Source organism: Felis catus, chromosome A2, assembly GCF_018350175.1.
Source record: "Felis catus isolate Fca126 chromosome A2, F.catus_Fca126_mat1.0, whole genome shotgun sequence".
Classification (NCBI taxonomy): domain Eukaryota; kingdom Metazoa; phylum Chordata; class Mammalia; order Carnivora; family Felidae; genus Felis; species Felis catus.
The window spans coordinates 141,566,366-141,583,731 of NC_058369.1; the positions used below are offsets into that span (position 1 = coordinate 141,566,366).

At 35.8% G+C, this 17,366-nt stretch overlaps 1 long non-coding RNA gene across 2 annotated transcripts in view; it reads right to left on the reverse strand.

The window, feature by feature from the left end:
* The window catches only part of LOC123384009, a 398,112-nt gene that overhangs the window by 235,285 nt on the left and 145,461 nt on the right, over window positions 1–17,366 (reverse strand). For both annotated transcript variants that reach the window (XR_006594491.1, XR_006594492.1), the window contains one exon: window positions 16,089–16,257. This is a non-coding gene — a long non-coding RNA (uncharacterized LOC123384009). The remainder of the gene's footprint in view (window positions 1–16,088; window positions 16,258–17,366) is intronic.

Consider the following 17,366-nt stretch of genomic DNA (forward strand, 5'->3'; position numbering starts at 1 on the left):
TGGTTAGAAGCCATAGTTTAAAAATCTAGGAATAATGTAAGTATTTTAAGGTATTAGTAATTAAGGCTATGACATGAGTTTTAAGTGAAGGTTGTTTGCTCTGGGAGATCCTTCTCCTTTGGATGGGAACTAATGTCAGAGCACGTAAAATAGATCCCAGGGCAACTTCAAACGTCTCACTAACAAATCAGTTAACACTGTGGCTGTGGCTGGTAAGTTACAATGGTGGATGAAGCAAAAATAAGAGAAAGTTTTCATTATAGTTACTTTTTCCACCTAATTTTCTTGCCTTCCACCTTCTCCAAGTAGCAACTGTTTGGATGAACCACATCACCCCACAGTACACACTTCCTTAAATTTCTTAAATTTGCCTAGTGAAGTACATCTGCCATATTTCTGTTCTCCCAGTGGTCGCAAATATTTCTTACCACTTCAACTTATGGATTTATATAAAAACAGCCTCCAAAATGATTTGGAGTTAAGTGGGGAAGGATGTGTGGTTCATTATAAATGACCCTAATAATACTGCTTACTAACAAGTGAATTTGAACAACTAACAGTCAATTACCCTCAGTTTTTCTCAACTGTAAAGGAGAGCTAATAAAAATACTTCCCCTCCCCATATGAGAGCGTATAGGAGAAAAAAGCCCAAGTGAGATCACATACGGGAGTCACAGGGTAAATTTTAAAGAGTTGGAATATGTTAGCTACGATAATCTTGCTGTTCACACTTTACCACCTACAGAAATGCCTGTTAATCCCTGCCATTCCATCTGTTAAGGACCCCAGATACTGACCCATAGACAGACATTGACTCTTGACCAAGGGTTTTAAGTGGAAAGCCATTCATAAAAAAAGAATAACACATAAAACACCAGTTTTTATAGAACTGTGGGGGACAATACAAATTTTGTTCACAATCAATTACTTGAAGTTTGCCCTCTTTGCCACTGGCAAGCATGCAAACATTTAAGAAGTATCTAATGAGAGCGAGTGATTGCACAGAATCTGCACACTGCTCAATTGTTCTCTGATGTGCCCTAAATGTGCTGACACCAGCTTTCCTTCATCCGCGCCCCTCTAGGCCAGGAACCTCAGATGGCTCTATCAATAGAAAGTGCATTGTGCTGATTCTGATTCATTAAAGATTCACAAAGACTACAATTTTGGAAGTAGTAACAAAGTACCTCTCAAGTGACAAGAAGAACATGGCAGTGGAAATATAAAATGAAAGCCTGACCAACAAGCCTTTGATTGTTGGTGGTGGTTTTTAATTTTTTTTTTTTTTTGTATTAACATACTATCAACCATGAAACAAATTTTAAGGCAGAAAACTGACAAATCTGAAATGCCTATTTACTTGACCTCATCCTGAACCTCTCCATCATTGAACCAGAGCATTTATCTCTCCTCCATAGATTTCATTCTATATACTGTGTTCATTTATTCATTCATTTTCTTTCATTTAAAAATTTCATTATTATTTCATTCTTTTGATTTTATGCAATGTATTAGTTGTAGTATCAACATCCATTAAGCAATTACTATATTCCAGGCATCATAATAAGGGCTTTAACTAGTTATCTATTTAATCCTAATAATTCTGTGGGATTGGCCTTTTATTATGCCCATTTTACAGATAAAGAAACTAAGACTCAAGGAGGTCACATTACTTATCCAACTTCACCCAAATAAGCTAGTCAGTGGTGGGTCAACAATTCAAACCAGATCTGTATAGCTTCGAAGTCTGAGTTTTTAAGTATTATATTAAACTGTCTACCTGGGTGGGGCTCGAGCACAAGGGGACGTGATCCCACTTATTAATTCTAATGGCGGAATACAAAGCAGGGGCTGGAGATATAGGGAGAGTGGCTGAACCTCTCTCATCTGAGGTGAAGATTACCAGAAGATATAAGAAAGGTAGAGAAGCAGGTCAAGAAAAGCCTTAGTAATTATGATAAAGAGTTTTGATTTTTTGCTTAAAGTGATAGGGAAAAACTGAAGGATTAACCTTTTTTCAAGGTCACTGTGCCAGATTTATGCTGGATGAACTGGAATAGGACGTGGCAGGAGATATAGGAAGCAGATAAGGAGGCTATTGTGATAAACCAGATAAGAAGTGATGATGATTTAGGGTGATGGCTATGAGAATGGAGACAAAGAATGGGACTTGAGAGACATGAAGGAAGCAAAAATAGTAGGTTGCAAAGACTGGGTGCAGATGATGAGGCAGAGGGAGTAATCTAGAATTCCTCCTGCTTGGAGACACTTGGTGATAAATTTAACTATAAGCTAATAGAGAGGCACTGCAAATTTGGGGGAAATAAGATATTAGCTGAGGAGTCTATGGCACAGTACAGGTGCTCAGAAGAACAGTCAAGGCTTAAAGTTTTGGGAGCCATTAAATATACATATGATGATGCACAGATTCTTCTCAGATGTCAACTCTGATCCACTGACACAATGGCTGCCTGAAACTCTGTGTCAATCAAGATGGTGGACAAGATGAAAAGAGGTGGTCAGGGACAAGCACATAGGCTTCTGTTTAGAAAATTGATCTGTCTAGTAAAAGACGTACTTGAAAAAATGTAGAGTAGTACAAAGCCAGCAATGCCAGAAAGTGATGGATACAGTGGAGTGGCCCCAGAGTTGGACAGTTTGGGCTTAGATCTCAGTTGCCCATTTACTGTCAATGTGACCCTAGGTTAGCAACTGAATCTCACTGTTTCCAAGTCTTTACCTGGAAAGTGAACATAATTGTATTAATATCTGTGCTTTACCATGTGAAAAAAAAATCAATGTTCATTTTATAAACAAAGAAACATGCATATATATGTATTGGGGGTATACAGAAATATATATGAGGATCTTAAGCACCAGACAGAAATTCAAAAGATATGATAGAAAACGAGACTTTAAAGACATTAACAGAGAACACTGAAAACACCAGTCACTAAAGAGAACATTTTTCTTCATATAAACTAATACAGAGTAGTATGAATTCGATTGTTCAATCAATTTTGTTTTCTTTGGACAGTAAATTTGAGGCTCAGAGATGTTCAATAACATAACCAAGGTCATACCCAAACAAGCCAGAGCCCAAATCAGCACAATTTCCTAATCCTCACTATGATGAATTTTTCACTACACGATGCTAGATAATAATCCTTTAAAAGAAGAATCTATCAGTTGAGTAGAAATCTTTATAACATTCGTACCTCATTTTTTTTATCACTTATCTATCAGAAATAGCTTGTGTCAAGTTGTTTTTAGGATGTAAACTCTCTGAAGCAAAGAATTTTACCTTTCCAGAATTAATTTTTCTTAATAATGAACATTGAGCTCTGGATGCATTAGGCAGCTTCAAATATAATAACAAGCATTTTGTTTATGTGACTGAAAGAGAGTGAATGGGTATTTGTCCTTTGGTGAAAATCACAAACTGATCAATGTTAATCTCTTTGTTGCCTGTCTCTACAAAGTTTGTACTTCCTATAAGGCACTCTTTTTAAAGTATGTTTATGAGTGGGTTGGCAAGATAGAAACAAAGAAGATGATGGATTCAGGATGAAGAGGACAAGTGAAAGAGTTGGGGAACCGGTTCTCTCACAAAATTGCCAGCCCTCCCCTCCCCTCCCTTCCCCTTCCCTCTCCTTCTCTTTTCCTCTCTCCCCTTCCCTTCCCCTGCTGAGATATTTCTACAATTTGTGATTAAATCAGGTAGGAGTGCTTACTAAATACAGAATATGAAATTTCACCTTAATAAAGCTAAAAATTCAGATGCTCATATTCCTTATGCAAAGATTTAACTATGTCTAATCAATTGCCATGAGCTTTGAAGTCAGCCTCACTTTCCCCAGGATACAAAGCAGGGTTGTTTTTTTTTATGAATTCATAGACTGGGAAAATGCCTTTTGGCAAAATGTTGTTTCAAAACTCAGTATTTAAACTATTTATTTTTACTGTACTTTTCCATATTTCAGATGTCATCAGTAGGGCTTGCTCTTTTATTTTTTTACACATTAGACTTATATAGTTCTTTATAGGTTAAAAAAATTCAAGGATATGGGTACAAAATATTGATTGGGCAGTTTAAAGACATAATATGACATATCCTTCCCTGTTCAACAGAGAATTTGAGGCATACTAATGGAGAAAGAAAAATGTAACCTGGAAACCCAGGACAATCATTCCAAGACGTTCCAACAGCCACTTTAAAGGAATGACCTCTTAACACTTAGTGCTTTTCAGATGCTGCTTCAAGCAGTTATTAAAAGAAAATGAGAAATAATCCAATTACGATGTAATTCAGAATAAATGGTAATGAATAAACAGAACTCATGATAATGGCCCTTGAATGCATGCTTAAATAATGAAACATTTACATTTACAGGAAAGGGTAGATGACTTCAATAAAATTGTTATCAGATAATACTTATTTGATACTTTTCATTTTAAAAGTGTGCTGTTGTTATTGAATTGAGAAAAGGGTTTCCAACATTTTATATGAATAACTCTCACCCACAGATTATGCGTGACTAGAAAGTACATGAAAAAGTTGAAAAAATGCTATTGGTAAGTTTCATTTCTTTGCTAAGAAAAAGAAAGATTGTGAATTTAAGGAACTGAATGTTGGTTTTAGAGAACTATGGAATGAGGGCCAGGAGAAGCAAAAACAGATCTTTTCAGTCGGATTACAAATAATGACACAGGAATCCATCTGCCTATGTTTTATGGGGAAGAATGCTGTGATTATTTGATGAGTAGGAGGGAAAGTTTGGTGGGATGAAAAGATGGAGTAAAGCCAGGGAAGCTGGCTGCCTCAAGTTCAACAAGAAAATGTCAAATTAAATGTGTGTTCTCTTCCTGAAAAATACCCACCCTCATTATGCATCCATGTGTTGATGACGGATGCAAATGAATTTTTCAAGTGCTCCACAAATGAGATGCCTACTGATGTTAGCCTAGTGAGAGCAAATCCCTAGTAATATACAGAATTATATTTTTAGCCTTAGATAAAATCATATAGACATTAAATGTTAGCAGGCTCAACCTTCCTTTTCTCTACTATGTTCCAATTTAACATAGTGTTTAACGAAATACGAGAATTGGGACAGTTGCGGCTCTGGATTGGAAATTATCTGAATTCTGGCTATCATCTTTATGGGCAAAACTAGGCTACTGGTACTTCCCGAAGGCAAACACATCTGTGATTTAAGCTAATCAGTCCCTGCATGTCACTGTTGCTTCATACAAATAGGGTGAAAATAACATGTCTTTGCAAAGAGAAGCCATCATTTTAAAGAGAAATCATATCATTTTTAGTGAAGTTCACCTTAACGGATGAAATATTTCCAACTGAATAACTGTTTTAGTCGATGAGCATATGCGGACATTTTCATACATTGTCCATCAGATATAAACTCTGATTACTATATTAATCCTACATTTTTTTAAAAAATTTTTTTAACGTTTATTTATTTTTGAGACAGAGAGAGACAGCCCCCCGACGCGGGGCTCGAACTCATGGACCGCGAGATCGTGACCTGAGCTGAAGTCGGACCCTTAACCGACTGAGCCACCCAAGCGTCCCGACTACATTTTTTATTTTATAAAACTAGAGATGATTTTTCTAGACAAACCTGAGAAAAGCTGGAATTGTTTTGCTTTAGTGGCTCAAGTCAGAAATTAACCTTCGTCAAAAAGTAACTGTTATTTTAGTAAATACTAACGTAAACACTGAAATACTAGCACCATAAAACACTTAACCTTTAACACAAAAAGGCATGCATGGCATAGGCATGCCTTGGACATATTGCAGGTTTGGTTCCAGACTACCAAAACCCAGCATGTCAAATGAATTTTTAGTTTCCCAGAGCATATACAAGTTATGTTTACACCATACCATAGCCTATTAAGTGTGCAATGACATTAGGTCTAAAAAATATACATACCTGAATTTAAAAATACTTCATTGCTAAAAAAACGCTAACCATAATATGAGCTCTCAGGGAGTCAAAATCTTGCTGGTGAAGGATGCTAATGGTAGCTGACTGATCAGGGTGGTGGTTGCTGAAGTTGGGGTGACCACGGCAATTTCTTAAAAATAAGACAACAAGGAAGTTTGCCACATCAGTTGACTCTTCCTTTCACTAACGATTTCTCTGTAGCATCCAACGCTGTTTGATAGCATCTTACCCACAGAACTTCTTTCAAATTGGAGTCAATCCTTTCAAACCCTGCCCCTGCTTTATCAACTAGTTCGTATATTATAAACACTTTATCATTTCAACGGTCTTCACAGCATCTTTACCAAGAGTAGATTCCATCTGAAGACACCTTTGCTCATCCACAAGAAGTACCTCCTCACCCCTTCAGGTGTTATTGTGAAATTACAGCTATTTATTATCCAGAGGGTAGTTGTTTTGTCGCATCTTCAGGCTTCCACTTCTAACTCTAGTCCTCTTGCTGTTTCCATCATATTTGCAGTTACTTCCTCCACTGAAGTCTTGAACCTCTCCAAGTCATCTGTGACTATCTTAGCTAGATTGTCAGGATAACTCATTGTAGCTTGTACATCAGCCCTTGGATATTATCAACACAGCTTCTTTCCTTGAGCCTCATGAGCCAAGCTCTGCTAGCTTCAAACTTTTCGTCCGCAGCTTCCTTTAAGTCTCTCAGCCTTCGTAGAATTGATGAGAATTAGGGCCTTGCTCTGGATTAGGCTTTGCCTTAAGGGAATGTTGTGGCTGGTTTGATCTTCTATCCAGACCACTAACATTTTTTCCACATCGGCAACAAGGCTGTTTTGCTTTCTTATCATTTGTGTGTTCACTGGAGTAGCACTTTTAATTTCCTTCAAGAATTGTCCTTTGCATTCACACCTTGGCTAACTGTTTAGCTCAACAGGACTAGCTTTCAGTTTATCTTTCAGCTTTGGACATGCCTTCCATACTAAGCTTAATCACTCACAGCTTTTGATTTAAAGTGAGAGACACGCGACTCTTTCTTTCATTTAAACACTTAGAGGCCATTGTAGGGTAATTAATTAAGCTAGTTTCAATATTGTTGTGTCTCAGGGAATAGGGAGGCCAGAGAAGAGGGTGAGAGACAGGGAATGGCTGGTCAGTGGAGCAGTCAGAACACAACATTCATCGATTCAGTTCACTGCCTTCTGTGAGCACAGCTTGTGGCACCCCCAAACAATGACAACGGTAACATCAAAGATCACTGATCACAGATCACCATAAGGAATACAGTAATAATAACGAAAAAGTTTGAAATATTGCAAGAATTACCAAAATCTGAGGCAGAGACACAGAGTGAGCAAATGTTGGAAAAAAAATGGCAGTGATAGACTTGCTTGACACAGGGTTGCCACAAGCTGTCAATTTGTAAAAAACAAAATATCTATGAAGTGCAAGAAAGTGAAGTGCATTGAAAGGAGGTATGTCTGAGGGGCACCTGGGTGGCTCAGTCGGTTGGGCGTCCAACTTCAGCTCAGGTCACGATCTTGCGGTCCGTGAGTTCGAGCCCCGCATCGGGCTCTGGGCTGATGGCTCAGAGCCTGGAGCCTGCTTCAGATTCTGTGTCTCCCTCTCTCTCTGCCCCTCCCCCGTTCGTGCTCTGTCTCTCTCTGTCTCAAAAATAAATAAACGTTAAAAAATAATTTAAAAAAAAAAGGAGGTATGTGTAGATAGTTCAGTAAGTTAATTGACTTGTTTTCAAATTACTAAATGCTTCATAACTGGAGAAAGTAATGAAAACAAATACAAATGCAAAACTTCAAAGAAAAAAATTTTGGAACATTTAATCCAAATATTTTCTTCAAAATTGGAGTTTGAAATATTTTAAGTATTTTAATTCCAAGTTTACTCATAATTATAACTGTATATTTATTTTAATAATATAACTATTGTTCTTCTTAGCCATATATTTATTCTAATTATTGACAAAAACTACACAATAATAAAAATGCTCAGTAGCAACTCTGACATCAAACACTAATATAGCAGGTTGTTTAATCATAAGGGAAAAAATGAGATTAATTTGTCTTGGGTTCTTTTGTCCTTTTCTTCACAACCATACTACTAGTAAAGTCCTGTAAATGTAAATGCCAATAAAATAATATCTCATTGTTCTTCATGGAAATTAGTGATGCATGATAATGCATGTCATTACTGGTCATGAAAACCATTGGAGAAATCATATTGCATTTTAATGAATGAGTTAAATGCCTGGGATTGTCAACTGTGCTAGAGGAATAATCATCTGAGGAAAATTAATTCTGACATTTGGTAATTAGTAGTAGAAAAATTGTAAATTTCACCGAAAGAACATTTTGTCTAAAATATTTTGTGCTATCTGAAATGCAAAAGCCACAAATTACATTGCTTATAGAAAATATTTTATTACACAATCAGACTGCTCTGGATCAAGGAATTATTTTAAAAGACTTTAAAACATCCTTATCCAAGTAATAATAGCATTTATAATAACAACCACATTTTCTACCAGAGGCAAATATTTCTAACAATGACAAGATTACTTCAACAATTATTTTTATTGTACATAGTTTTAAAATATATGTGATAAAACATGTTGATTTTTTTTTCTGAAGTTATGAGGCCAGTAAAATGGCATTTGAAAGTTTACTCATCGCAGGGTTTTTTTATAGCAGACTTGAGATTACCAAATATATGCAGAAAAATTTTTTACTTTTTTACTGTTTTGATGTTTGTACCAATTGTGCAAAATCAGTGGTGGGCAAAATGCTGGTGTCTTAGGAATCAAGATCTAAGTAGCTTAGGCCAATGTACCAGTAGCTGTGTTCTTCACTAACACATACACTTAACACCAACAACCCAAAAAAGCCAGAGTCTCTAAAGAATGTCCTAATACGGCAGTATTAATTATATTAATACTTGACCCTTGAGTATACATCCTTTAATATTCTGCATGATAAAATGAGAAGTAAGTCTAAAGCATTTCTGCTTATATGCTATAAAATGCAATGGCTGTCTTGAGAAAAGTATTTGTGTGATTGAGTTGAGACCAAAACAAGACACCTTTATCACAGGACACAATTTTTACCTGAAAAACCACGAACCAACAAACTACAATTATTCCGAAGTGGATATTTGAAGAATGAGAACAATTTGGAAAAATGACAAAGTTGGAGGATTCACACTACTTGATTTCAAAACTTACCACAAATTTACAGTCATCAAAGCAGTATGGTTCTGGCAGAAGGACAAACATATAGGGCAATGACACAGAACTGAGACCATGGTCATTTGATTTCGACAAGGGTGTCACAGAGGAAGAAGGATCTTTTCAACAAATGGTACTGGGAGAACTGGGTATCCAGATACAAAAGATTGGATCTGGAACTGGGTCTCATATCACATACAAAAGTTAGCTTGAAATGGTTCATATGTTTAAATGTAAAAGCTAAAGCTGAAATATACTTGAAATAAACTATAGCAGTATATCTTTGTGACCATAGGTTAGGAAAGGTTTCTTAGATACGACACCAAAAGCACAACTAACAAAAGAAAAAGTAGATAAACCAAGCTTCATTAAAATTAGAAAAAAAAAAGTTGTGCTTTAGAGGATATCATATAAAAAAGTGAAAAGACAGCTCACAGAATGGAGTAAATATTTGCAAATCATGTATCTAAAAAGGATGTAGTACCCAGAGTATATAAAGAATTCTTAAAACTAAACAACAAAAAGACAACCCACCCCATTTTTAAAAAGGGCAAAGCTTCTGATTAGACATATCTCAAAAGAAGATATGTAGATGCCAATAGTGTCCATTAGGGAAATTCAGACCAAAACTACAATGGGATCTCACTTCACACATACTATAATAGCTACAATAAAAGATAGGCAATAACAACTGTTGGCAAGGAAATCGAACCTTCTCACTTTGGGAATAGAATGTCAAATGGCACAGACACTGTGGAAAACACCTGGACAGCCCCTCATATTTTATTTTTTTAAAGGGATGGGCCCTTTTACTTTTTTAATTTAAAAAAAAAATTTTTTTAACGTTTATTTATTTTTGAGACAGAGAGAGACAGAGCGTGAACAGGGGAGGGGCAGAGAGAGAGGGAGACACAGAATCTGAAGCAGGCTCCAGGCTCTGAGCCATCAGCCCAGAGCCCGACGCAGGGCTCGAACTCATGGACCGTGAGATCGTGACCTGAGTTGAAGTCGGACGCTTAACCGACTGAGCCACCCAGGCGCCCCAGTCCCTCATATTTTAAATATTCAATTGGTATAACATTCAGCCTTCCATTCCTAGTTGTGTGCCCAAGAAAATTGAAAATGTCTGTCTGTGCACACAAAAATGTACAAGAATGTTCAAAGCAGCATTATTCATAGTAGCCCAAAGTGGAAACAACCAATTGTCCTTCAATTGATGGATAAACAAAATATGAAATATCCATACAATGAAGTATTATTCAGCCATAAAAAATGACATACTGGAGGGGTGCCTGGGTGGCTCAGTCGGCTGAACATCCAAGTTGGGTTCAGGTCATGATCTCGCAGTCCATGGTTTCCAGCCCCACATCCGGCTCTGTGCTGACAGGTCAGAGCCTGGATCCTGCTTCAGATTCTGTGTGTCCCTCTCACTCACTCTGCCCCTTCCCTGCTCAGGCTCTTTCAAAAATAAACATTAAAAAAATTTTTAAAGGACATACTGGATATATTACAACATTGATGAATCTTGAAAACATCATACTCCATGAAAGAAACCAGTCACAAAAGACAACATATTATATGATTCCATTTATATGAAATGTTCAGAATAGATAAATTCATAGAGACAGAAATTAGATTAGTGATTATCTAGGATTTGTGCTGAAATGGGGAGGGACTGATGAAATGGTCCAAAATTTACAGTAGTGGTAGTTGTTCACTTCTATGAATGTATTGCAAACCACTGAATTTTAAAATTTAAATTGATTGAGGAGCCTGGGTGGTTCAGGCAGTTAGGCGTCTGACTGGTTTTGGCTCAGGTTTTGGCTCAGGTCACGATCTCATGGTTTCGAGCCTTCGCGGTCTTGCCAGCACAGAGCCTGCTTGGGATTCTCTTGTCTCTCTCTCTGCCCCATCCCCACTTGTGCTGTCTCTGTCTTTCTCAAAATAAATAAATAAACTTTAAACATTTTTATAAAAAAACACTAATGGTGGCAAAAAAATCCTTTAAAAATTTTAAATTGGTAACTTTTATCGTATGTGAATTTTATCTCAGTAATACTGGTTGGAAAAGAGGTGAGTATTTGGCAGACATTTTCTCAAAAATGAATGAAGTGAGCCTGTCACTTTAAAGAAAACAACCAACAGTATTTGTTGCCAGTGATACAATTAAAACTTCCAAGTAAAAACTAAAATTTAAAAAACATTTATGTGCTGCCTAACGGCTTCTCAGTGTTGGATTTTTTCTATGAAGATTAGTGGGGATATTAAGAAATGTGTTTTTTGATGTTTATGAAATGTTTTAATGCTTAGAAGGTCTGCAAAACTCAGTGAGCCAATTTTTTCAAATGACCAATGAGTGATGTTATAAAATCATGCATGCATGGGTAAAAGATCCATTTAAAGTGCAAAAGAAGCCAATAGATTTAAAAGTAATAGAGTAAGAAAAGTTTATTGACAGAGTATAAAAAGTGGATTAAAAAGTAGGGCTTCAAATCCACATTGCAATTAACCTTTAAGAAACTGTCACCTACTGAGTTTTGCTATAGTTTTAAAGAGGAATTATCTGAAAGGACAGTTAATGTACTTCTCTTTCCAATATCATGTCTGCATATGGCTGGATTTCTTTTTTATTCTTCAAGCAAAACAGCATAAAACTCTAACCAGCATCTAATAAGCCATATATTAATGAAATTAAAAGTAAAATAACACAATTCTTCCCACCAATAATTTTGTTCTTGGAAAACATAGTTACTATTCTTCATTAAAAGTATGTTACTTATGTTAATATGTAATGAGTTTAATATTATTTCAAAATTTTCTCAGTGTAATTTCTAATACAGTAAATATTGATATCTATAACAAATCTAAACAAAAGCTCTATGAGATACTCAGTAATTTGTAAGATGTTAACAGGGCCATGAAACTAAAAAGTTTACAAGCTGCTGCTCTAAGCCCTCCCATCACTTTCTGAGGGGGAAACTTCACTCTGGGTGTTCTGAGGTGTTCTGTTTTTAATATACAGATAGTATGCTGGATAAACAGATTATGGAATATCTGAAAGCATGGAGTTTTTACAAAGTTTTAAAGTTCTGTGTTTATAAAAGATAGTCACATATTTTCACTAATAATAAATAACAAGAATAGAAAAAAACTTCTGCTATTGTGGGCAGCTGAACATGCGGTTGTAAAAGTCAAGCCTAAGAGCCCAGCAAAAATATAGAGAAAAGGATCATTATGCAGATATTTCAAAAAGAGTTTCGGAAAAAAAAAGAATTTTGATAGCATATTAACAGGAATTGAGAATCGACTAGATATAGGGAGAAAGATGGATTCCAGCTTCCCAAAAAAACTTTTATACCATTGACAGATACCTTGTAAAGGGGAAGAACTGTTTTATAATCATGAGTTTCAGTTTGGTAGTTATATATATAGTTATATATATATATATATAGTTATATATATATATATAGTTATATATATATATAGTTATATATATAGTTATATTTATATATAAATATATAGTTATATATATAGTTATATATATATAGTTATATATATATTTATATATATAAATATATATAAATATATATAAATATATATATATATATAAAATTTACTATTTAATAGTCAAGAGCTGAGATGAGAATGGGCCACATACAATGGTAAAACAGAAAAGACCTAACATGATTCTAAAACTAAGATGAGTTGATATGAAGGTTTTGGAAATTTTCAGAGAATGTTTTACTGCTATTTGGGCCTTGGATATTTTAGGAGGACAAAACTAAATCTCAAATGTCTTTATACTGAGAATTGGCATATTTATGAAGCCAGTTGGATGTTTGCAAAGGTGTGAGGTGAGTAGCTTAATCTTTTTGTAACCTAATCTTGGGAGTGACAGCTTATCACTTTAGTCATATTCTGTTTGTCAAAAGCATGTCACAAAGTCCATGTTTGTGCCACAACAGGGCACAGATACTAGGAATCATTGAGAACCATCTAAGTACCTGCCTCCTGCCTCCCACAGAGTTCAATTCTAGGTTCAAATCGCTGTAAGAAGGTTTTCACCTACATTACGTTACAAGAAATGACAAAAGGCTGAGGAAGGTTTTCAGATTAAAGGAGACTAATGAGACATGACAACTAAATGCAGTACGTGAGCTTGGATGAGATCCTGTACCAAATGGAAAAAAGTACTATAGCGATATAATTAGATCAGTTGACAAAACGGGAGTATGGATTGTAGATTAGGTAAATGTACCAGTGTCAAATTTTCTGAGGTTAATAATTGCTCTGTAGTTATCTCAAAGAATGTCCTTGTTCTTTGAAAATATACACTGAAATATCTACTCTAATTATTCAATATAATACTATATGCACATACATACATACACATAATATACATATGGGTATGTATTACAGGGAGAGAGCACATATAATAAAGCAAATGGAGCAAAATACTTTAAAAATTAGTGATTCTGGGCAAAAGGCATATGGGAATTCTTTGTACTAATATTGCAACTTTTCAGTAAGCTAGAAATTATTTCCAAATAAAAGATTAACTAATACTATAGTCAAGGTTATATGGAGGGCTTATAAATAGTCCAGTAAGAGAAGGACGTGTTCCTTAATAATTTAGAGTATTTATTTTAGTACAAACCACACAGGGAAGGTAGTTAAATACATTGTCTTTTATATGCCAGGTACAATGCAAAATGCTTTATTATATCATTCAATTCAAATTTAACCATGTTCTTATGAGGTGAGAATTATCATCATTTTATAGCATATTTCGTAATATGAGAGACTGGAAAGTTTTTAAGTGGACCAGCTCACATTCAAACCTAGGAGGAGTTAACTGTAACCGGTAAGAAAATCATCCATATAGTGAGTAAGAGCAAACTAGAATTCAAGCCCAGATGATTTATATATGAGTTCATTAAAGATCAGCCACTGTCACCAGCTTAAAGTGGGTTAGAAGTTAGTTCACATGAGTTTTGCAAATAAAAATAATGCCATTTTCTCATAAATATTTTAAAGTCAGGAATTTGGTAATTTAAACATAATCACCAATATTTTAGCAGAATTTTATATCTTTGAGCAAAATCTTTAAAATTCTCTACATATAGTTTGGAAAGCATTTGATTTCAATCACTGGGGGCAAAAAATCAGCCTAAACAATCAACCTGAAGATTAGTATTCAAAAACAGAGGACAAAGAATTCCCTCAAATGTGAAAAGGGAGGCTTCCCTTTCAATCTGTGCTCTTCCATTTTCACCTACGTATCTTTATAATTCCTTTCAAGCCCAGGACCAAAGAAAATAATCCATTCAAGCCTAGTGCTGCAAACAGTGGGTTCTGGCATGGGAACACAGTAGATGGCAGGAGGGCAGGAAACCACCTGCTTTGCGGATGTGGGGCTGTCTTTACCAAGCAAATAGCTTTCAGGAAGACCTGCTGTTGGTCCTGCCTGGGACTAACTTTCAAGGCTTCTTTTTTGACATTCTGCCCCAAACTCCATTTTTCATCAATGGAGAGAGAGGTGAATATAGATCAAGAATTCCTGCAGTGAGAGAGAACAAGTTTCTTTCTGTAATGGTCTTGGAGAATATTGGCTCATCTTCTTTCAGTAAAACCATATGGCCTTTTGATTGTATTTCAAAAGTATTTATGACAGTCCACCTATGAAAATCCTGAAGTTGTATCATTAGCACTTACAAATTAGCTAGCATTTGCTGAACACTTGCTATGTGCTTGGCATTGTGCTAATCAATTACACAGGTAGTAATTCAAGTGACTAGGGTTTCAATACAATGCTGTTGGTGTCTGCTTAATGCTTAGTTGTATTTCCTTGTGAGAAGAGCCAAGACATACAGAAAGTTAAATTAGACATGGACAACAGTCTCAGAAAGATTACAATCAAGTAGTGGACTTAACATATATACATAAACAGTGAAGATGTACAGTACAACGTACTAAATGTCTTAAGAAAGGGTTATAGGATTTCATGAGCACAAGTCATCGATTGCTGTAAATGAGATAAGACCTTATGGAGGTGGGAAAATTTAAGTGAGGATATTTCAATATCAGATATAACTAAATAAATATAATTAAATGGTCATTCTCATTCAAAAAACTACAGGAATAAATGAGGCTGCTAGAAAACAGGAGACAAGTTTGAGAACAGTAAATATTTCCCTTTGAATGAAATACTGATTTTGTATGAAAAGTGAAGTTTGAGAATAGTTCACGGAATTTCTTGAATACTAGTTTAAGGTATTTTAACGGTACATTTTAGGCAGAGCAAAGCTATTTAAATGTTTTGAGCAGAGAGGGGACATGGTCAAGGACGTGCTTGAGAACTGTAATATTTGGTGCTGAAGCCAGCAGCACATGCAGTTACCTAAGTTCAAATTTAACTTAATCAAAATTAAATAAAATGAAAACTTCAGCTCTCAATTGCATTAGCCATATTTCAACTTCTCAACAAGGTTCGATACCTAGTAACTTCTGTATTGAACAGGAAAGATAGACATATAACATTTCCATTATTATGGTTCATTCTATTGGACAGAGCTACTTTGAAAGATTAATCTGGTAGTGCATGGATGGGATGGGCCAGGGGAGGAGACTAGAAATGGGAAGTTGATTTTAACAGTCAAGATTAGAAGTCCTGGGTAGCTATAGTTGAGAATAGAATTTAGTTTATAACATGCACAATATTATGTTCTACCCTTCTGAGTTTTCTACAGATATTCATGATAAGGACCATTTACTATATGCTCCATAGACACCAGTCAGAATTTAGATTCCTTATATTCCTCAGCAGAAATTTTCTTTGGCACACATGAGAAAAGAAAAAAGATGAAATGACTCACCAGATTATGAATAGCTGGAGATCCTAACTTCCATGTGGAAATGGGGAATTCAAGCAGATGGGCTTCCTGGGATTCATCTCATGTGGGGATTATGGGTAACAACCGTCTGGCTTCTAATTTGGTTTGAATTTCAGCAGAGGTCCAAAATCATTCAGTTGCTCTTTAAAGTCTGTTTATACATGGAAAAATACTATTAAGAATCTACACTCTTGATTTTTTCTATTTTTAGTCTTTGAGTTTTTCTGTAATCATTACAACCTAGAATAGGGGAATTTCTCATTTTATGTGTAAGGAAACTGAGGCCAAAATTAAGTGATTTGGCAAGATCACACAACTAGTTAGTTGCAAAGCTAAGGCAATAACTGGTGTTCTGGGATTTTTTTCCTCTCCTTCTTGGTATTTTCAGAGTAACTCAGAACTTTGATTATAATTAATTTCCTTTTCATACATTCACAGACTAGCAGTAACTGTAGCTCTGTAATTTAATTTATGGTATAAATACTGTCACATTCAACATATATTGTGTTGAGCATTTGCTTGAAATTGGAAGCATGAGGAATTAAATCTCGCTCATGGCCAAATGTGTTCAAAGAACAAAAATGTTTAATGACCCATATTCTAGGTAAACTTGACCACTCTCTCCACCACTGTCTTCTTCAGAGTCCTCATAACACTTTATGGCCCTTACTTGCTTTCCTGCCTGTCATCCTCCACTAGAACAGGATCTACATCATTCTTGCCTTTGCTCTCCCATGCTTATCCCAGCTCTCAGCACACAGAAGAGTTGATAAATAATGTATGAATGATGTATGAGTAAAGAGGTAATTTGGAAACTCTACTTAGGTTTCCCCATATTAATCTCACTTCCAACCTTTTCAAGTTCCAACCTTTTAAGGTTTGCTAGGGGCAGGGAGGAAAATCAGACGTGCCTCTCTGTTGGCATACCTCAGCAGCCAATTCAAAGCTGCATAGTGCAGCATGAGGAGACTCTGTAGAGCCCTATTCTTTCATCCCCATGGAGATTTACCAAAGCATTCTACGGCATTTCTGGATCCCTTTAATACAGGGCTCATTTTTTTCAAAGCCTGTTTAATTGACTCTTTTCCCCTGGAAACAAAAGCCAGCCTACCAAAGGTTCCCAAAGGTGGTTCTGAGAACCTCTATTGGATTCTTAGGAGAACTAGAACCTGGCCACATTGCGGGGAGCGAAACCGCCCGTGCTTGCCACAGTTGTATGACTCTGTTCTTGTGTTGGCCAGATGAGTGAGAAGACAAAAC